The sequence below is a fragment of the Triticum urartu genome, chromosome 4A (genome assembly GCF_056163025.1).
Source record: "Triticum urartu cultivar PI428250 chromosome 4A, HENAU_Tu73, whole genome shotgun sequence".
Lineage (NCBI taxonomy): Eukaryota > Viridiplantae > Streptophyta > Magnoliopsida > Poales > Poaceae > Triticum > Triticum urartu.
In genome coordinates, this window is record NC_141876.1 from 345,143,639 (window position 1) to 345,166,746 (window position 23,108).

A 23,108-nucleotide genomic window follows, 5' to 3' on the forward strand; every position below is an offset into this window, starting at 1 on the left:
AATGATGTTCCATGAAGTGGAATATGCACTTCATAAGTATAAGTTTTTATCTCGGTATGAGGGATATCCCATGAGGATGAAGAGAAGAATTACTATTAGATATAAAGGAGGTATGATGTTGGTAATATGGAGCAATGGCAACCCCATGACAAGTCTGAGTACTCACGTCTTGGTTTGGTGCCAATAGAAGGAAGGAAGACAGTACAATTGGATGGATTTAAGAATACTAGGAAGTTGGAACAATGATCAGTTGCCCGATGATAAGTTCAAGGACTACAAGTGATGAGATGGGCCATAACCCACAGGCCCCAGGACCTGCCAAGAAGCAAGCACATTCTTGCTGAAGGAAAAACCCTGGAAGTGGATATACCTTTGTCGACAGACGATTTTATAGGAGTTTATGCAAAACCTGAGAGTTGTGAAGGAACGATAGATGTTTGTCTGGCTTGCAGAATCAATGGATTACTCCGAACTTGGTTCGTCGACGAGAGAAATTCTGCAATGCTTGTGAGGATGACCGAGTGTTACAATGCGAGATTCGCTAAACCGTATACAACGTAATGATTTGGGTGCGGGATGGATTGATCACCATACCGACTTACTCTTATTGTTCGCCTTGCTATATGGAATGGTAAATCTGAGTGGCTTGCCTATAGTAGAGAGACGACGATATTAAACATTGTTAAACCTTAGAATGGTATAAGAATTTTTCCCTTGTACACGGCAGCTTTTGCCAACCGTAGGTTATACGGTGAGGATCACCCAGACCCATTTCCTGCAGGAGAAACCACAAATTGTTGACCACCATGAGATATCGATAGTTGTTTAGTTTTGGCGCCAGACCCGTTAGCTAAGAAGACCCAATCTCGGAATAACCTTACCAAGATGAAAGGACAGAAGAATTGAGGAAAAGGTTATGCCACTACCGGAAGAGCCGGATAAGGAATTATCCTGAAGATCTGAGAAGACCGACACTGTCAAGAATAAGGATGGAGTATATGAGTATTGATGGAACAGTAACCATGCTTCTAAGGGTGGTAGCACCCCAGACCCCGTGTGATGATCCATGGATTTTGAGGAGACCCCCAAACCCTAACCTATTTCTTTCTAGCCTCTCCGAATCTCGAGGACGAGATTCATTTGAAGGGTGGTAGGTTTGTAACATCCCAAAATTCTAAATTTTGGAATGTTATAATAAATAGATAGAATTAATTGATTGTTTGATTGATTGCGTGAAATTGAGTGAAATTCGAATCCTTTTTGAAAGTTAAATGAGAGGGAATAAAAGGACTTTCCCAAACTTTCATATTTGCTTTCTGATCTCCATGAATTCAAATTCTTTTCAAATACAAAACCCTTGAGTGAAGATGATATGACTTCTTCCATTTAAATTAAATGAAAGGGTATTTGAAAATAATTGGATTTCATTTGGAAATATTTCAATTCATAAACTTCATGCAGCTCAATGATTTTCATGAGAGAAGATAAAAGGACTTCTTCAAATTATATGAAATATGAGTTGGGAGTTTCAAAGAATTAAATTCAAAGTTCTTTTGAATTTATTTTCAATTTGGAGTTATTTGAGTTTTATTGAAATTATTTTTCTCCAAAAATAAAATATATGGAAATTAGGGTAACATGATTCCCTACAATAGAAAATTGGAGAAAAATTAATTTGAAATCATTTTGGTATTTTTAAAATGATTTTTGTTGGATTTTAATTGACCAGTAGCACTCTTTGAATTATTAGAATTTGTGTGTATTTTATTTAATGCTAGAAAAATGTGCACGTCGTAGAAAATCTTTTTCTGAAAATTTTGATATATAATATGCCTATATAAAGTTTTATTTTATTTTCGTTTTTCAGTTTATCGCATTCTTTTTAAAAAAAAAACTACGCGCGCGCCTGAAGCTAACTGTGGCCCACGTGCGCATCAAAGTACCAGCGGGCGCCCTAATTTTTTCTTTATCCTATATGGGCCAGGCCAGCCAGTCTTTTCAGCTTTTGTTTTCTTAGGCCCAATTTTCCAAAAAAAACTGCACCGCGCACGCTGCGGCCGGCCGAAGGCCTTTAGGCCCATCCGTCTCTTTTCTTCTCTGTTTCGTATATTTTCGTCTACGTTTAGTCCCACATTGCCTAGCCTTTGACCTCTAAACCTCTTTTTCACCAATAAATATAGACCCATAGAGCCTCCAAAAATCATCTGATTCGGGTTAAATCAATATTTTGGTTTGACTAGATTCATTTAGGAAAAATATATTTCTACTCTCCGGCGCGACTTCTAGAAATTTTCTCTTCTCTCCAAAGTCATCTTTTGTCTGCCTTATAAAGGTATCTTTCTTTATTTATTTTTCTTCTTATACTTTCGTAGTTTTTTATTTTTAGACTAATACGATAGAATAATTAGATTATCAATTAGTCTACGTATTTATACATTAGACCCTAGCCTGTATCTATTTTTTTTTCTTCCGTAAAACAACTTGGCCTTGATTTTTCAAATACCCATAACTTTTTACTCATTTGCCCAAATCCAACGAAACCAATGCCCACGTCTTCGTTATGATCTCCTCTATCCAGTAATCCAACCCAAACATGTTTTTGAAAATTTTAAAATTTGAATTAGATCATATTTGAATTCAAACTTCTTTTGATCATATCTTTTTATCCGTAACTCCGTTTGAGTTGATTCTTTTTGCAAATCGAAGCTCTTGACCTAAACATTCTAATAAGGCCAAATTCACATAATTTTGGTAATGTTAGAAATTGTTTTATGTTGCAAGAGTTATTTGCTTGGTTTTGATGTTTCCGAATCGTCTTCTTCGATCTTTCTGATCTTTTGAGTGATTGCTTATGTGTGGTTAGTATTGCTTGCTTACGATAGATTGACCGGAGTGTGACGAGTAGATCTATCAAGAGTTTTGAGTGTGAATCATCTTCATCAACATTGCAGGCAAGTTCACACTTTGATCATATCCCCTTCCATACCCAGTTTTTTTTGCATTAGATGAATCTTCACACATTGCATGATTAGGATCTAATTAAACTGTGGGATGGGAAGTAGATGAGGTAGTACCTATTGCCCTGTTATATCAAACCCTTGGGAGTTACTTCTGCGCGTTGCTTATATTGCCATGCTATGCTAGTAGACGTGGATTGGGTGAGTGATATCCATGACAGATGTGAGATTGTTAATTAATGGTTTATCTAAGGTGGCAACTTAAACACACATCTGGGTGGATTGAGCCACCTGGGGTTTCCAGGACTTGCCTGTTTTATTTTGGACCGCCACCCAGGCTCAAAGGGATCATGAGATTATTCATACTAGAAACTTCCGTGTGCAGCCACAAGCCATTATGGGCTCTGGCATAGTTGACTAAGTTGTGCGTACTCTTACAGTGGTAGACTAGCAGATGTAGGGGATGTAGGTGGTACGGTCTACCCGATCGTAAGGTGCTAGCGCTTCTGAAAGACTATGTCTCGGTCATCCGTCTTCTCAAACACCCTGTAGTGCGAGAAACCAAACAGAGGCGATCGAGTCTTGTGGGGAAAAGTGCGCAAACCTCTGCAGAGTGTATAAACTAATCATGATTAGCCGTGTCCCCGGTTATGGACATCTTGAGTATCTAGTTCTTGGATTATCCCGTTGATCTCATCACGTTACTTTAAATGAATATTGTTGGGTTTTAATGATGTTACTTAATTGGGATTGAGAATGCTGTCAACCATTCTCAATGTTTAACAACCACCATGATAGTAATTAATCTTATCCCTTTGCAGTAGGGAAAAATTGGCTTTACGCAAAAACCTTATAACCATAGAGCTTTTCCACCAGCCAAATATGCATGTAGTGATAGCCTTTATTCATCATTCTCTATGGTGTGAATTTGCCAGTACATTCAATGTACTGACCCTCTGTGGCTGCAACGTCTCATGTTGCAGGATTATCTTACGACGAGTAAGTGATACGTTATGGTTACGATTTCTACACTCAACTTTGCCGTTGGTGTTGATGGGAATCCACAACCTTGTTACTTCCGCTATTTTGGATTTGAGGTAATAGTATTTACGTTACTTTTACATGTGATTTACCTCTGTTATAAATCCTCGAGTACTGTGTGTCAGCATACCGATCCAGGGATGACACTTAAGCACAGAGACTTGACCCATTCGGGTCGGGTCGCTACATACAGAGATTCCACAGGAGGTCGTGTGATTACCTGGGATGATTTCCGCCGAGACTTTAAAGCTCACCACATTGCTCAAAGTGTTGCTGACAGTAAGCGCGAGGAGTTCCGCAATCTCAAGCAAGGCAGCATGTATGTTTACCAATACAACATCCTGTTTTAGAGGCTCGCTCGCTTCGCTAAACAAGACGTCCCTGATGAGAAGAACATGATTTATCAATTCAGAGGTGGCCTCAGAGAAGATCTAAAACTAGCTCTCGTGCTTTTTGAGCCGACCATGTATGATGAATTCTACAACATGGCATTAAAGCAAGAAGCTTCTCAGATCAAGTGTGATGCTTCTAAGAAGAGAGTCAGGGATGCAACTCAATCGCCTTCTTCAACTCAAGTGGCAGCTAAGCAACAGAAGTTCTGGCTGCCTCCTCCTCCTCCGTTCCGTCAGCCTTATTAGCAGAAGAGTAAAGGTGGCAATGGATCTTCCCACCCACCCAACCCATGCTATCATAACAAAGCTCCGTCTCATGCTCCAAGGTCAAGTGCTCCTTATCACCGTCCGCTCTCAGAGGTTACTTGCAAAAAGTGTCAGCAGAAAGGGCACTATGCAGACAAATGCTTCAACCAAAGGCGCCTTCCGCCTCCTCCTCCTGTGAGATCTGCCAGCAATGCAGCGGTCAAGCATAATCCCAAGCATGGCAAGGTCAAAATGATGAACGCGGCTCAGGCAGAGGACTCTTCAGAAGTGATCATTGGTAACCTTCCAGTTAACTCCATTCCTGCCAAAGTTCTCTTTGATACTGGTGCATCGCATTGTTTCATTTCAAAACCTTTTGCATCAAAGTATGAGTGTGATTATCAAGAATTGCCTAGAACTTTATCAATTGTGTCCCCGGGCAAGCAAATGTCAGCTAATATTTGCGTCCCGGATGTTTCTATCGAGATGGGCGACTACAAATTTCTGGCTTCTCCAATTGTTCTTAGTGACTCGGATATTGATCAAATTCTCAGGATGGACTGGCTTTCTAAGTACAAGGCTAAGCTTGATTGTGCTGCCAGGCAGATTCAATTGACACACTCGTCTGAGGATATGATCATCTATGCCGCTCATGACGAAACCATTCGGTTTTTTTCTCTCAATGAGAAGGGTGAGTTGAATGCCATCTCTTAGATTCCAGTCGTTTGTGAATATCAAGACGTCCTTCCAGAAGAGCTTCCAGGAATGCCTCCTCACTGGCCAGTTGAATTCGTCATCGATCTTGAGCCTGGCACGGAACCTGTTTGCAAACGTCCTTACAAGCTTGGACCAAAGGAATTGAAAGAATTGAAGAAACAGCTCGATGAACAAGAGCGTCTGGGTCTGATCAGACCGAGTTCTTCTCCATGGGGTTGTGGTGTTCTTTTTGTCCAGAAGAAGGATGGCACAGACCGAATTTTTGTGGACTACCGCCCATTGAACAAGAAGACAATAAAGAACAAGTACCCACTTCCCAATATCAATGAGATTTTCGAACAACTCAAAGGTGCTCAAGTTTTCTCCAAGCTTGACCTCTATATGGGTTATCATCAGATTCGCATTTGTGAACCAGATATCCCCAAGACAGCATTTAGAACAAGCTATGGTTCTTATGAATATACTGTCATGTCTTTCGGCCTTGTCAATGCTCCTCCAATGTTCTCTCGCATGATGAACTTCATATTCAACCCTTACACAAATGATTTCGTCTTGGTGTATCTCGATGATATTTTGGTCTTTTCTAAGAATAAGGAGGATCATGCCAAGCACTTGAGATTGGTGCTGGACAAACTCAGAGAACATCAATTCTATGCGAAGTTTTCGAAGTGTGAGTTTTGGCTTGATGAGGTTCTCTACCTTGGGCATATCATCTCCGCCAAAGGCATTGTGAATTGGGAACCGCCTTAGAATGTGAAGCAGCTCTGCAATTTCCTTGGGCTTGCAAGCTATTGTCGAAGATTCGTTGAGAATTTCTCTAAGACTGCAAAGCCTTTTTCCAACCTTCTCTAGAAGCACGTCAAGTATGTCTGGACGCCTAAATGTGACATCGCCTTCAACACCCTCAAAGAGAAGTTAATCATAGCTGATGTTTTGACTCCTCCTGATGAATCCAAACCATTCGAAGTTTTTTGTGATGCCTCCCTGCAAGGTCTCGGTGTTGTGTTAATGCAAGAGAAGAAAGTTGTGGCCTATACCTCTCACCAGTTGAAGCCCAACGAAAAGAACTACCCCACTCATGACCTCGAGCTGGCGGCAGTTGTCCATGCTCTTTTAACATGGAGACATCTCTTGTTGGGAAGAAAGTGGACATCTTCACTGATCATAAGAGCCTCAAGTACATCTTCACTCAACCCAACCTCAACCTCAGGCAGACTCGTTGGGTCAAAATGATTCAAGAGTATAATCCAAGTATTGAATATACTCCAGGCAAGGCCAATGTCATTGCAGACGTGTTGAGCAGGAAGGCTTACTGCAACAGCTTAATTCTCAAGCCCTTCCAACTGGACCTTTGTGAAGCTTTCCGCAAGCTTAATCTCCAAGTTGTTCCTCAAGGATTTCTGGCAAACCTCCAAGTCTCTCCTACTTTGGAAGATCAAATTCGTGAGGCACAACTTCTTGATGCAATGGTAAAGAAGGTGAAAAATGGGATTGCCAAGAGCCAACCCAAGTACAAGTGCTATCTCCTTGATGAGAAAGATACTCTATTCTTCGAGGATCGAATTGTGGTTCCTAAGGGTGATCTACGTAAAGTCATTATGAACGAGGCTCACAATTCCCTCCTATCCATTCATCCTGGAAGTACAAAGATGTACCATGACCTCAAGCAGTCGTATTGGTGGACTCGAATGAAGCGGGAAATTGCTCAGTTCATGAATGAATGTGATGTCTGCAGAAGAGTGAAAGCAGAACACCAATGGCCAGCTGGTCTCCTCCAACCTCTTGCCATTCCAGAATGGAAGTTTGACCATATTGAGATGGACTTCGTGACTGTTTTTCCCAAGTCCAAGCGTGGCAATGATGTTATCTTTGTTGTCATCGACAAGCTTACTAAAGTGGCTCATTTCCTTCCTATCAAATAATCTATCACAGTAGATCAGTTGGCAGAGCTATACACCTCCAGGATTGTCTCCTTGCACGGCATTCCGCAATTGATATCTTCAAATCGTGGAAGCTTCTTTACTTCTAAGTTCTAGGACTGCTTTCAGAAGGCCATGGGCACCAACATTCGCTTCAGCACAGCCTTCCACGTCAAACTAGTGGCCAAGTCGAGCGAGTAAATCAAATCCTTGAAGATATGCTCAGGACTTGTGTCATTTCCTTCGGTATGAAGTGGGAAGATTGTCTTCCATATGCCGAGTTCTCCTACAACAAAAGCTTCCAAGCGAGTTCGGGTAAGGCCCCATTCGAGATTCTCTATGGCAAAAAGTGTCGTACTCCTCTTAATTGGTTAGAGACTGGTGAACGCCAACTTCTTGGCAATGACTTGATCACAGAGGCTGAAGAAATGTGTAAATTTATTCGTGAAAATCTCAAAGCCGCGCAATCGCGCCAGAAGAGTTACTATGATAGTAAGCATCATGACTTGTATTTCGAGATCGGAGACCATGTCTACCTCCGCGTCTCTCCAATGAAAGGTACTCGTCGCTTCGATATCGAAGGGAAGCTTGCCCCTAGATACGTGGGTCCTCTCAAGATCATTGGCAAAAGAGGCGATCTTGCCTATCAACTTGAGCTTCCGTCCAAGTTTGCAAATGTGCACGACGTGTTTCACGTGTCTCAGCTTCGCAAGTGTTTCAAGACTCCTGACCGCACCATCAACGTCGAAGAGATTGATCTCCAAGAAGACATGTCTTATCATGAGCATCCCGTTGCTATTCTTGAGGAACTCGAGCGCAAGACTCGCAACAAGTCTATCAAATTCCTGAAAGTGACGTGGTCACACCATTCCAACTGAGAAGCCACCTGGGAACGCGAGGACCACCTCCATTCCGAATATCCGGAGTTCTTTCAGTCCTAGATCTCGGGATGAGATCTTTTCGTAGTGGTGGAGTGTTGTAACGCCCCGGATGTAACCTGCCATATTTGTACTCCAACTCTTACCATCATCGACTCTAAGTTATGAGTTTCCCTTCGTGGTTGGGTTTGTCTTCGTTTTGCATTTTGTCCATGTCATGCATTTCATATCATGTCATCATGTGCATCGCATTTGCATACATGTTCGTCTCATGCATCCGAGCATTTTCCCCGTTGTTCGTTTTGCAATCCGACACTCCTACGTCCTCCGGCGCCCCCTTTTGTCTCTTTTCTTGAGCGGGTGTTAAACGTTCTTGGAATGGACCGAGATTTGCCAAGCAGCCTTGGTACACCACCGGTAGACCGCCCGTCAAGTTTCGTGCCATTTGGAGTCCGTTTGATACTCCAACGGTTAATCGGGGAACCGTAAAGGCCTCGTGTGTGTTGCAGCCCAACACCCCTCTAAAGTGGCCCAATAACCCATACAAACCCCCTCCATCCTCTCGGCCGTTCAATCACGATCGCATGGTCGAAAACCGCACCTCATTTGGACACTCCCACCTCCTTCTAGGTATAAATATGTCCTCCCCGTCCAAAATCCAAGACGAAACCCTAACCTCGCTCCCTCTTCGCCGCCGGACACGTCCGGTCCGCACCGGACAAAATCCGCCGCTGCACCCACACCAACCAGGGGCTGCTATGTGGGCTCCGCCACCTCCCACCGCGGCGGCCCGCCTGGTCCATGGTCGGCCCTTCCGGCCCGCTCGCGCGCCGCCCATCGCGCCGCCTCCGTGCACGCCGCGCCTCCCAGCGCCGACCGCCGCCGCCGTGTTCCAGCGCCACCGCCTGCGCCGACGACCGTCCGCCGCCACCTGTCGCCGGGGCGCGCCGCCGTCGCCTCCTCGCGGGAAGCCGCATCTCAGCTCACCGGCGTCCCAGATCTGGAGCCCCACGCTTCCTCCGGAGCCGCCCCGCATCCTTCTCCGGCCACCGCGGCAAGTCTCCGACGAGCTCGCGCCCATCTCGACTTCTGTGCCAAGAAGAACCCTAGATCTAAGAATTTTTCAGAGGTTGTTTTCGTTGCTAAGTCCTTTCCCCTCATATTTTAATGCTATGTTCTTCATGCAATAATGTCATCACCGTAGCTCCGTTTCATGCACATAATATATCAAAATGTTCATCATGATGTGCTCTTCATTTTGTTCCATTGTGACATGTTTGTTTGAGTCCATCTTGATGCCCAAATCGTTGATGCAGGAGTGCTATAAATTGTTAGGTGCTGATTCTTATTAGAGTATGAGGATTTGTCTTTTTTTCTACATTTGTTGTGTGCTGCATATGGGCATGAGCTCTACATGTGTTTTGATCTATGTCATGCCATCTTTAAAGGGGTGTATGCCATGTATTGTTGTGATCTTTGTGGTGACTATCACAAGCATGCAAAGTAGCTCTCGTGATATTGCTGATTTTAGAGACTTAGAATTTCACTAAGTCATTGCTCTGCTATTATTTTTATGCCATGTATTCATGATGCTACACTGAGATCCATGCTTCTTTTGAGTATCTTCAGTAAGGATGATTTGGACATATGGTTGTGTTATATCCATCCATGTCCCTGTTTGCATTTATGGAGTGCCCTAGCATGACTTAATCTTGCTCTAATTTGCTATAAAATGTTCCTGGCAGATTGTTTACCTGTTAATCAATTTTGCCATGGTTGTTGTACTTGATCCAAGCATGCTAGAAACTTGTACTTGCCATGGTTAGCCTTATGATCGTATCTTCTTGCTGGTGCTATGCTTATCTTGTCATGCAATTCCTTGTGTTGAGTGAATCGAGCTCACAAAGATGCCTTCATAACTCTGTTTTGCCATGCTCAGTTTTCTGCTAAGTCTGAATCTGTTAACGAAACTTGCTATGTTTACATGGGTGCCATCATATTTTCTGTGCCCTTTGGGCTCATGGTCAATAAGGTACTTTTGTTCTATGCTTTGAGTAGATTCATGCCAGGCCTTGTTTTGGTATGATATGTTCCTGTAGCATGTTGTTATCTTGCTCTAAACATGTCTTCCTGATGTTAATTCCTGGCATGTTATTTTCACCAAGTCTGTGATGTTGATATCTTTTGCACTTTTGCCATGCTTGTTTGAACCTGCTATTGTGTGATTTAGCTGTAGCTCACTGTTCATATTTTGTCAAGCATCTTGAGTAGATCACTTCCATGTGTTTTTTTTGCTATGTTAGTGTGCAGTAGCTTAGTTTCTTGTTGCATTCTAGTTGGCATCGTGTTGTTAATCGCAGAATTGTGCCATTCTTGTTTTGCTTGCCATTTGCAAACCGTGCATCCGATTTCGGTGATCTTTATATCGATTTCGACCGAAATCAACTCATCTTTCCAGCGGCACACTTGGTTTGCCAAGTTGAGGCCTGGTTCAATCTTTCCCTTCCGAAGCATGCATATGCATTGCATATCACATTCCGCATGTCGTGTCATGTTTTGCATCATGTTGCTTGCGCATTGCACCGTGGTTGATTGTGGTTTCCATTGATTGTGTTTTTGCCTTGGGTAGAGCCGGGAGACGAGTACATGATCGAGGAACCCGTTGAGTATGCTTACGAGGGTCAAGCTTTCGTCAACTCGGAGAACTTTGCAGGCAAGATGACCATACCCTCGAAATCACTTCTATCTTTGCTTGCTAGTTGTTCGCTCTTTTGCTATGCGGCGATACCTACCACCTGCCATATCATGTCCCCCATATTGCCATGTCAAGCCTCTAACCCACCTTTCCTAGCAAACCGTTGTGTGGCTATATTACCGCTTTTGCTCAGCCCCTCTTATAACGTTGCTAGTTGCAGGTGAAGATGAAGTTTGTTCCATGTTGGAACATGGATATTGTTGGGATATCATTATTACCTCTTATTTACTTTAATGCATCTATATACTTGGTAAAGGGTGCAAGGCTCGGCCTTTTTCCTGGTGTTTTGTTCCACTCTTGCCGCCCTAGTTTCCGTCATACCGGTGTTATGTTCCTTGCTTTTGCGTTCCTTACGCGATTGGGTGTTATGGGAACCCCTTGACAGCTCGCTTTGAATAAAACTCCTCCAGCAAGGCCCAAACTTGGCTTTACCATTTGCCTACCTACCACCATATACCTTCCCTTGGGTTCTGCAAACTCAATGGTCATCTTTATTTTAAGCCCCCCCCCCCCGGGCCAGTGCTCTTCTGAGTGTTGGTCCCAACTAGAGTCCTTTGCAGCGCCACCTCGGGGAAACTTGAGGTTTGGTTTTAGTTGTACAAAGCGCTCATCCGGTGTGCCCAGAGAACGAGATACGTGCGACTCCTATCGGGATTTGTCGGCACATCGGGCGGCTTTGCTGGTCTTGTTTTACCATTGTTGAAATGTCTTGTAACCGGGATTCCGAGACTGATCGGGTCTTCTCGGAAGAAGGAATGTCCTTCGTTGACCGTGAGAGCTTTTGGTGGGCTAAGTTGGGCACCCCTGCAGGGTTTTGAACTTTCGAAAGTCGTGCCCGCGGTTATGGGCAGATGGGAATTTGTTAATGTCCGGTTGTAGAGAACATAACACTTAACTTAATTAAAATGAATCAACCGCGTGTGTAGCCGTGATTGTCTCTTTTCGGCGGAGTCCAGGAAGAGAACACGGTCTCGTGTTATACTTGAACGTAAGTAGCTTCAGGATCACTTCTTGATCATTATTAGCTTCTCGACCGTGCTTTGCTTCTCTTCTCGCTCTCTTTTGCGTAAGTGAGCCACATATATGCTAGTGCTTGCTGGAGCTCCACCTCACTACCCTTTTCCTTCCTTTAAGGTTAAATAATCTTGATCGCGAGGGTGTGAGATTGCTGAGTCCCGGTGACTCACAGATACTTCCAAAGCAGATGCAGGTGCCGATGATGCCAGTGCAGGGGACGCTACCGAACTCAAGTGGGAGTTCGACGAGGATTCGGGGCGTTACTATGGTTCGTTTCCGGATGATCAGTAGAGGAGCCCAGTTGGGGCGATCGGGGATCTAGCATTTGGGGTTGTCTTTTATTTATGTTGGTTCGTAGTCGGACCTTGATTGTATTCTGGATGATGTATGCTATATTAATGTATTGTGTGAAGTGGCAATTGTAAGCCAACTCTTTATCCCTTCCTTATTCAGTAAATGGGATGTGTAAAGATTACCCCTCTTGCGACATGCCTACCATGCGGTTATGCCTCTAAGTCATGCCCCGACAAGTGGGAGATATAGCCGCATCGTGGGTGTTACAAGTTGGTAATCGGACCCAGGTTCCCTGACTTAGGAGCCCCTTGCTTGATCGAATCGCTGACGTTGTTGAGTCTAGAAAAATGTTTTGAGTCTTATAGGATTATATATATCGGAGAGTAGGATTCTTTTTACTCCTCAGTGTTGACATAAATTTTGACCAAGATAAAATAAAATCCATGACCCACATAAAATATATATTCAAGACGGCAAAAATTCGTTTTATAATGAGAAGGGTCACTTAAAAATATAATCAGTATCTCAAAGTGACGATAGACAAAATAGGCATCTGATATATTTTTTTGTCGACAGTGCACACATTAAACCGACAATTTTAAAATACGACGAAACTCGTCAAGTTTTGAAGAAAATATGAAGAGCACATGGCTCACACACATGCGCGCTGCTACTAACGGCGAAAATAAAAAAATTTGTCATGAGGGATGCTAATATCGCCAAAATGGCGACTATATGATAAATGTTCGACTTTGTTCCATCAGCAAAATGAAACATTTAAACAACGCATAAAAAAATATTGTCCCGATGAAATATACGCAGTATACTTGGTCAAATATTCATCTGACTATAGACCTTGAGTTGCATAAAAAAATTAGCGTGCACACCCTAAATTTTAATAAGCCATTAGTAGCTAATCATGCTTAGCCCATAAAAAAAGGCCACAAATGCATGGCCGTACTCTCCATAAAGTTGACATGCATGCATGCGAACAGTGTGGGGAAGGCCCACATGTTACTTAAAAAGAAAAAGTGCCGGCCCATAATGACTAATCACGTAATGGAGCTAGCTATTGGTCAACCTTACGTGGATCAATTAGTAATCAATGGAATAAAAAAAGAAAACAGCCCATGTTCTCACTTTCCGCACGATCACACGATGTGAGACGTGGGTGGACACGCCCTATAGCCAACGAGCGTTGCTCCTTCCTAGCCACTATAAATACCAGGCAGATGCACTGCTCTAGGGTCGGTCCTGGATTCGTTTTCTCCCTAGTACTAAATCTCTCTCACACACAGCATATACAGAAAAGGAAGGAGGACGCAGGAGACTTTCTTGCTGAGGTTTGAAGATGAGATTCATGGCTCTTCCCTAGCCCCTGATTTGGCCATTGTGGTACAGACCAGGGAGCTTTCTTCTTCCCCCTCTCTCAAAACTCTAGCCCTTAGTTCGGCCATCGTGGTACAAATCAAGGAGCATGTTTCATCTCTCTAAAATTCTAGCCCTTCGTTCGGCCATCGTGGTACAAATCAAGGAGAATGTTTCATCTCTCCAAAATTCTCGTCCTTAGTCCGGCCATCGTGGTACAAATCAAGGAGCATGCTTCATCTCTCTAAAATTCTAGCCCTTGGTTCGTCCATTGTGGTACAAATCAAGGAGAATGTTTCATCTCTCCAAAATTCTCGTCCTTAGTCCGGCCATCGTGGTACAGACTAAGGTGCATGTTTAATCCATCTCAAATTTTTGTCCTTGGTTCGGCCATCGCGGTACAAACCAAGGGACATGTTATATACACCCCAAATTGTTGCCTTTGGTTCGGCCATCATGGTACAAATCAAGGAGCATGATATATCTATCCCAAACTTTCGCCTTCGGCTCGGCCATCGTGGTACGAGTCAAGGAACATGCATGGTTCTTGTAAGCACGGTTCCTTTAAAAGTTGCATGCGCTTCGTCCTATTGATCTCCGTCTTGGTTCGGTCCCTTTAGCGATACAATCCAAAATGAACGCCTCGTTCCTTGGTTTGGTCTCTATACATGGATACAAATCAAGAGAGTGTCATAGGTGCGAAAACTTCATAAAAAGTTGACTTAATTTGGTCATCATAAAAAAATGGATATGACTAAGTTGGAATGAAATCACGAATATGCTAAACTGAATTTGTTCTTGGCCGGTTACGCTACGGACTTTATGTGTTGTGTTAGTTGTAATACGAACAAGAATATACAAAATATTCCTTCACTTGGTTACGCTACACGAGGGCATTATCTTAATGCTACTTGGTGTTAGTAGTAATACGAGCAGGGCAAGACTTAATTAAAAATGTGTTCACGATACACACCTAGAAACCAAAATCATGCAAGATGAATTATAAAACATGTTGCATCATAAAAACCAATCTTACTTGGTTACGCTACACGCGGACATTATCTTAATGCTATGCGCTGTTAGCAGTAATACATGTGAGAGAGAAGTAAACAGAATATTCAGGCCACATATTTGGTCCAAAGTCAAATAAAATATGGCATGAAATTCGTCAAATATTTGGTCCAAAGTCAAATATTTGGTCCAAAGTCCAAAGTTAAAACTACACGTCATAAACCAATTTTACTTGGTTACGCTACACGCGGACAAGATATTCGTGTTACGCGGTGTTATTAGTAATACAAGTAAGACAAATCTAAATAAAACATCCATGCCACATATTTTGGCCAAAGTCATATAAAAGATGTTGCAAACAGGCTCCAATGCTATAAGAGCCTAAACTATTAGCATCGTCATAAATGGATATCACAAACTCACTTTACTTGGGTTACGCTACACACGAGCGCCAATGAAATGACGCTATGTGGAGTTAGTGCTAATACCATGTAAGGTACAAACATAAACAAAAATGATAGATGTCATATAACTCATGCAACCATAATGGCTCCACAAACCTTTGCTTGGTTACGCTGCATGCGGGCATTATCTTAGTGCCACGCGGTGTTAGTAGTAATACAGGTAAAGCAGAACTTAATAAAAAATAAGTTCACTCCACATCAACATATGCATACAAAATTCATGCAAAATACATGATAAGGCATATTTCATGTAGCCCACATAGGCTTTAAACAAATAAAAAATATCATAAACAAACTCCATTCGGGTCAAGCTATACGTGTGTGTCATATCATTGCACCGCGTGGTTAGTTTTGATACCGTGTGAAGTCAAAGTCAACAAAATATGGCACATATCATATGCACTATAAAAGCATCAAAATTGTGTCAGAAAGCTTCAGTCCATTACGCTACACACGGGCACCATATCAGTGTCGCGCGGTGATAGTAGTAATGTGATGATGCAAAACTTATTGAAATTGGCATGTCACATGTATCCATGCCACCAAAACCAAAGATGTCGTATAAAATTCCCAAAGAAAAATATATACATATCCTATATGCTAAACGTAGGATAAAACTAAGCCTAGTCAAACCAACCTTCATTCTGCACCATCATATAAATGAGGTTGACCACAATTAAACATGTTAGGAAAATATATACTCCAACATATCAAACATGAAATTATGGAGAAGTACTTGCATGAAAGCAAACTTCAAGTACCCAAGCAGGAGTGCATCGACGATCGCGAGGAGGAATTTTCTTGTAGCATATTGTAATAGGAATGTGTTGCAATCTTATGTAATAGATATGTTGGAATTCTTAATCAGGGGTTTTCTCTTCGGAGATGTAATTAACAGAATTTTTATGAAAATGTAAGAGTTCTGGAAATAAAGTACCTGCAATGTTTGATCCTATTTTTATTGTATGCATCTATCGTATTTAAATTATTAACTCTGTATCAATGACGTGGACGCGTGTCTCACACCCGCCATTTTCCCGTCATCAGATTTTGGCACGCCCGGTGGGACATATTTCTCCCCTCATCTTCGAATTCCAACATAGGATTGCAACATATGAATTTCCATAGTACATAAAGCATAAAACATTATGTACGCATATACAAAAAATAGATGAAGAAAACTAATATATGGTTTTCTTTATTTTCAAGGTATGGAGGGACAGGTCCAGCAATTTGTCACTCTCCGCTTTGGTGACCTCTGGCTGGATGTGCCAATTGGTCCGCTTGTGGCTGCAGTTAGCAAGAGTTTGGAAACAACAGCTGCATCCCCAGCTAAGCAAGAAGAAAAGGAAGTCTCCTCTGCACTGAAGGAGGGGTTTACTCCTGTGCTCACAAAGTCAGCAAAGAGAAGGATGCGTGCAGCTGCAAGAGAATCTAAGGATCAGCATGTACGCGAAGCTTCTTCATCTAGTTTAGTTCCTCCTGGTTTCACAAAGATGTCACCTACCAAGGTCATAAGCCATGAGGTACCAGCAAAGGTTGTTCGCATGACACCCGAAGAGTGGCCCGTTCTTGCAAAACGGACAGGATCACTAAAGGCGGCATCGCCAAAACAATCTGCTTCAACTACGTCGACCAAAGTCGCAGTGCCCCTTACACCTTCAAAACTTAGGGTGGGCGCACACGAAGGGTCAGGAGAAAGCTCACATAAGCTAACCCAAGCAATGTAGGGGCAGCACAAAGGGCTTGCTCCGCGGACAAAGGAAAGGGTGTAATGGCTAAGGACACTGAATCTTCCTCACATGAAGGACCGGCTCGCCCAAGAAACCAATTGCGTGTTGATGCACCTAAATTTATCCCCACCATGGGCTATAATCCCATCGGACCATGCCTAGTGGGAGAGCCAAGCAATAGACGCTCGCTCCAGTGGCAGGGGGTGTTTGTCACTTCAGATGACTTCCAAGATGGTCATGTGGATCCAACTGCTACAATATCAGATCCTTTGTCCTCATCAGTGCCAGCACCAAGACCATCATTTGAAGGCTCAGTTGATCTAGCACGTCGTCGTCGACGGCAGAGGGCTCACCATGCATGGCTTGATTTCCCAGTGGCAACTGATGCAAACATAACCAATCAACAGCGGAAGCAAGTGGCATATCCCATCAGAAATAGAGAAAGGAAGATCAATGCAAGGATCCGTGGGGGGAGCCATGCTAGCTTCCATGCCATCATGACACAGAATGTTTGCCAAGCTTTGAAGGAAATACTTCCAGGATGCTCTATCTCTGCTGATAATGTTGGTGGCGCCATCATGCGGCGTGTAGAAACTCTATCGAAGTGGCCAGAATATGAAGAATTTGTGAAGGAAGATCCACGACGACAAGAGTATGTGAAGCAGGTTGCTCATGCACGCAAAAAGCGGGCTGCCCTGAAACAAAGAGAGATGGTAGTACGAGCCGATTCGGGTTATAGCAGAATACAAGGAAGAAATTATCCATCAACAAGCCAAGTCAGTGGAGGAAATAGGGCAAAACAAATGGCAAGTACAAAAAACAAGACTACCAGAACTCTCGCTCCATGGCCAACTCGTAAGAAGGTCTCAGGCAATTCATTTGAAGTATTCAACGCAATGCCAGTTGGTGTTAAAGGGGTGACAGACAATAGTAGGGAGACCTCCTCAGCATCAATACACTTCAAGAGGAAGAAGGCACGTAAGACTGTTGTAGAAGGTCCTCACCGCACGACACGGAGCCAGAAGGGTTCAGATCATGAAGAACTTGGGTTAAGCAATGGGGGGTCTTACAATCCCCTATCAGATAGCACTCCTTGTCCTTCTGAGAATGAGATAGAACTTCACCATGGTGCAAAGCATACAGAACAAGTCCTAGCTGCGAATGAAACTCGTCCCGTTGAGGAGCAATTAGCCAACCTTACGGCAGCACTTCAGCAAAAGGAAGACGAGCTAGCAGCCCTTCAAATTCATATGAGCAATAGCCAGAGCAAAGGAAATGAAGGGGATGGTGGCGCAAGTGCTAGCAGCCAACATGGAGGAGTAGGGCTTAACCTTGAGGCGATCCAAAGAATGATCGCTGAAGGGGTAAAGTCGCAATTAATGCAAACTCAGTACTCGATGCGGCCAGGGTATGTTAAGTCGTACCCACCTGATGTGGACCTAGTTCCTTTCCCAACAAATTATAGGCAGCCGCAGTTTAGTAAGTTCAACGGGGGTGGATCTCCCCATGAGCACATAGCACACTTTCTTGCTGCTTGTCAGGATACAGCTAACAACGGAGCACTTCTCCTTAGGCAATTTGTACAGACATTGTCTGGGCCTGCCTTCACTTGGTACAGCAAGTTGCCTCCAAGCTCTATAAAACCGTGGGAACAAATGCAAAACTCATTCCTCGAGAGGTTTTATAGCACGCAGAGGACGGTGGGCATAACTGAGTTGACCCAAACTGAACAAGGGTTCAACGAGAGGGTGGCTGATTTCATAAATAGATGGAGAAACCTAAGTCTTCATTGCCCACAGCCAATCACTGAGCTAGAAGCAGTGCTCATGTGCATGAACAATCTCCGCTCAGAAGTGGTTGTCCAGTTAAAAGGAGTGAGGCCCCTCAAGTTTGAAGAGTTAGCTTCAAAATCCACGGATATAGAAAATTTTATGCAGCTTGTCGCTCGTCGAACAAAAACGACATTCAACAAGCCTATATACAAAGGTGGTCAGCATGAAAAGTTGTCGATGAAACCCAAGTCTGCACAAGCCATGGAGACAATGACGGTAAAACCTCAATCCCAGCCCAGAAGAGCACCTATAGGGAATCAAGGGCAGCGAGATGCACAGGTCAGTAGGAGGCCAACTCTCAGCGAGCGACAAACACAGGGAGTATTCTTTTCCGGTAGAAGAAATTGATGACCTTTTTAATGGTTTAAAGAAGTTGAGTCTTATAGAACTTCCCAAGCCTAAAAGGCCAGAAGAAGCTTCAAAATTTCATGACCCAAATTTTTGTCACTACCATCGCATTTTGGGCCATACACTCAAAGATTGCTTTGTTGTGAAGAATATCATACAGAATATGATCGATGAGGGGACCATTGATACTGATCTCCTCAAAAGCTTAAAGAAAGGAAAGAAGATGGCTACAGCAAATGTTGTCACTCTTCAAGATAGCTCGGTGAGTTGCGCATCTTCAAATATGAGGCCAACTTATGATGATATGATTTTTACATCAGGATATGAATTTACCCCAATTATCTCTTCAGGCTTCCTCCCAAACCTCGGCCATAGGACCACGTCCCAAGGTCAGCGTAAAAGAGAGGCTCACGTTCCCTGCAGCCGTGATGGATGGCCCAGTGTACCAGCTTCTCAAGAACCCCAAGACTGGAGGGAACAGCGGCCAAAACGCCGTGTACTACCCCAAGTGATGGAAGATGTCGCTCCTCTGCGCTTCGTACCAAAGAAATATCAGCATCTGGTGAAGCGCATGAAGGTCCCTCCTGGTGAAGAATTCAACGTTCTCACTATAGGTGTGTTTGAGGATGATAGCGAGTCTCTTCACTTCCCCGAAGAAGATGCGCCAGAAGTGGATCAGGTCCACCTTAGATCAGGTCGCCAGTTAGCTGACCCACATCCTCCACCTAGAAAGGAGCCTAGGAACAAAGATGTAACTGAGAATGAGACAATTGATCCGCCTTCTAAGGTGTCGGTCAAGTATGATGTAATCTCTCATTTGAAGAAAATACCAGCTATGCTTTTTGTGTATGATGCTTTGTCTCTTTCCTCGGATTTACGTAAGGCACTAGTTACAGCATTGTCATTTCCTGAAGATTATAGAGTGGAAGTCTCACAGACTGAAGCCCAATTAAATGATGTGTTAAATATTACATTCACGGATGAGGACATGTTGTTAGGAGCAAAGAAGCATAACAGACTTGCCAACAAATCGCATAATGATAGATGGTGGATCCGCCATAAATTTGTTGCCTCTGCGTACTTTGAAAAGGATTGGATATTCCCCTAAGGATTTGAGTCGGTCAAATGTGGTCATTCACGGTTTTAACCAGTCAGGTCAATAGGCCATGGGTACCATTTCCTTGATACTAAAAATGGAAGCATTATCTACATACGTGAGATTCCATGTGATTGATGCAGCAACATCTTACAATGCACTATTGGGCCGACCATGGTTGCATGAAAATCAGGTTGTGCCATCTACACTCCATCAGTGTGTCAAGTACAAAGAGCAATATGGAGAAACAATAAGAATATTTGCAGATAAGAGACCATTCACCGTAGTTGAATCTTTTTACGCCGATGCTAAATTCTACTTTGAGCCTGTTGAAAAAGTACACAAGCCAAGGCCTGTAGTAGTACCTAAATCAAATATGGTAAAAAAATGCTACAGAATCCTCATCTGGCCGAAAGATTTATCAGTATATACCAAGTGACCAAAGGAAAGAGGGTGACCCAATATTCCGTGTCATCGATAAATCATCTGTTAAAAGAGGTACCAAAATGCCTATCATAAGTTCAAAGAGAAGAAAGAGGAATATCATAAGTTCCTTTCTGCGAAGTCGCATGATAAAGAGAAGTCGCATGATTGTGAAAATAAAAATAAAAATGTGGTTCATATCACCTTGGAAAATAAAGATGATGAGTCATTGCCTATTTCTCTGTACGATAACCGAGTTTTGTATATGATGCAGAGAATGGGATATGATACTCTCACTGGCCCGTCATTGTGCGATGGCCGAGGGCAGCGAGCGCCATTTAAAAAGGCGTTGTCCTGAGAACAACTCGAAGCTCTACATGAGGGCCAGCCTTTGAAAGAAAAAAGACATGGGCTGGGCTATGAGGTTTGCATGACCTCGACACATGGGCTGGGCTATGAGGTCGGCATGACCTCAACTGAATTTGTAGACCCAACTGAGGCATCCCCACAAATGGAGGATGGTAATCAACAAACTATTGATGACTTGGAAGAAATAAATATTGGGACAGTCGAGGATCCGCGACCAATTTTTATTGGCGCACGTCTGTCCAAAGAGAAGAAAGAGGAATATCATAAGTTCCTTTCTGCGAACAAAGATGTCTTCGCCTGGACTTATGAGGAAATGCCAGGCTTGGATCCGTAAGTGGTGGTGCATCGACTTGCCGTGCAAGACGATGTTCCCCCAGTGAAACAAACACAAAGGAGATTTCGACCCGAGCTACTCCCCAAGATAGAAGCTGAGGTCGACAAACTCATAGCCGCTGGATTCATTAGGGAAGTCAAATATCCTAAGTGGCTTTCCAATATTGTACCAGTCAAAAGAAGAATGGTCAAATCCGTGTGTGTGTAGACTTTAGGGACTTAAATAAAGCATGCCCTAAAGATGATTTTCCTATACCTATATCTGAAATACTCGTTGATGCTACCATGAATCATGAAATATTTTCTTTTATGGATGGATATTCTGGATATAATCAAATAAAAATGGCGCCAGAAGATGAAGAGCTAATAGCTTTCAGGACACCCAAAGGCATATTCTGTTATAAGGTCATGCCATTTGGATTAAAAAATGCAGGGGCGACATATCAGCGAGCCATGACCACATTTTTAGATGGGTTGTTATATGTAATCGTTGAATGTTATATAGATGACATAGTAGTAAATTCAAAACGTGAAGAGGACCATATGAAACATCTTCCAATGGTTTTCGAGTGTCTGAGGGAACATAACTGGGACATTAAAAAATACCTTATACACCCACCTATCCTGGGTGCACCAGTTAAGGAACGTCCTCTGATCCTATATACGGCAGCCATGCCTATGTCGTTGGGAGCTCTTTTAGCACAGAATAATGAGTCCGGAAAGGAAATGTCCCTATATTACCTTAGTCGCACCCTCGTGGGGGCTGAGTGCAACTATCCGGACATGGAAAAAATATGTCTCGCATTGGTGTTTGCAGCACAAAAATTGCGCCATTACATGTTAGAGCATACTATACACCTCGTATCGAGAGCTGACCCTCTCAGGTAGATCTTAAATAGAATGGTGCTTTCAGGTAGACTGGCTAAGTGAGCGATGTTTTTGTCGCAATTTGATATAAAGTTTGTGCCACAAAAGGCCATGAAGGGGCAGGCGTTAGCTAACTTCCTAGCCACACATCCAATACCCGATGATTTCCCCATAGATGATGACTTGCCAGATGAAGAGGTGTTCACCACATCATTTGCTAGTACATGTTGGCAAATGTACTTCGATGGCGCATGTCGACGATCAGGGGCAGGTGCTGGAGTCATCTTTGTGACGCCAAGCGAAGGGATAATCCCGTACTCGTTCACCCTATCTTCAGCGGTTTCAAATAATTTGGCTGAATATGAGGCTTTGATAATTGGGCTTGAATTAGCTCCGAATATGGGGTTAGATTCACTCACTGTTTATGGTGACTCTCAGTTAGTGATCAACCAACTACTGGGAACTTACATGGTAAAGAAAGAAGAATTAAGGCCTTACTTCCAACGAGCCAAAGTGCTCATGTCCATGTTTGCTGATCTAAATATTCAGCATGTTATAATAAGTCAGAATGAAATGGCTGACGCCTTAGCAGGTTTAGCTGCTAGTATGTCATTAACTTCACATCAAATGATGGACGTTCGTGTTGAAGAATGCAGAATCCTACCTATACTCGCCGAGGAGGAGGAGACGACGACGTCGGTTGCAATGACTGCAGATGTCTACGAGATTGAAGTTGGAGACTGGCGAAGCCCTTTCCTGGAATACTTGCTCCATGGATATTTACCTCTAGACTCGGCAGAAAGGTCAAGAGTTTAGAAAAGGTTAGTTCACTATACATGTATAAATGATACCCTATATAGGCGTTCCTTCGATGGCATCCTCCTCCGTTGTCTAGCACGGAATGAAATTGTGGAAGCCTTAAATGAAGTGCACGCCAGGGTGTGTGGGGCGCATCAATCTGGCCCTAAGTTATATTATCAACTGCGACATCTTGGTTACTATTGGTCTACCATGTTTGACGACGCCATGAAATTTGCAAAAAGATGCT

General features: G+C 43.2%; 1 pseudogene; it reads left to right on the forward strand.

Annotated features, from left to right (window-relative positions):
- Positions 1 to 16,270: 16,270 nt before the first annotated feature.
- On the forward strand, positions 16,271 to 19,484 carry LOC147975800 (uncharacterized; annotated as a pseudogene).
- The last annotated feature ends 3,624 nt before the right edge of the window (positions 19,485 to 23,108 follow it).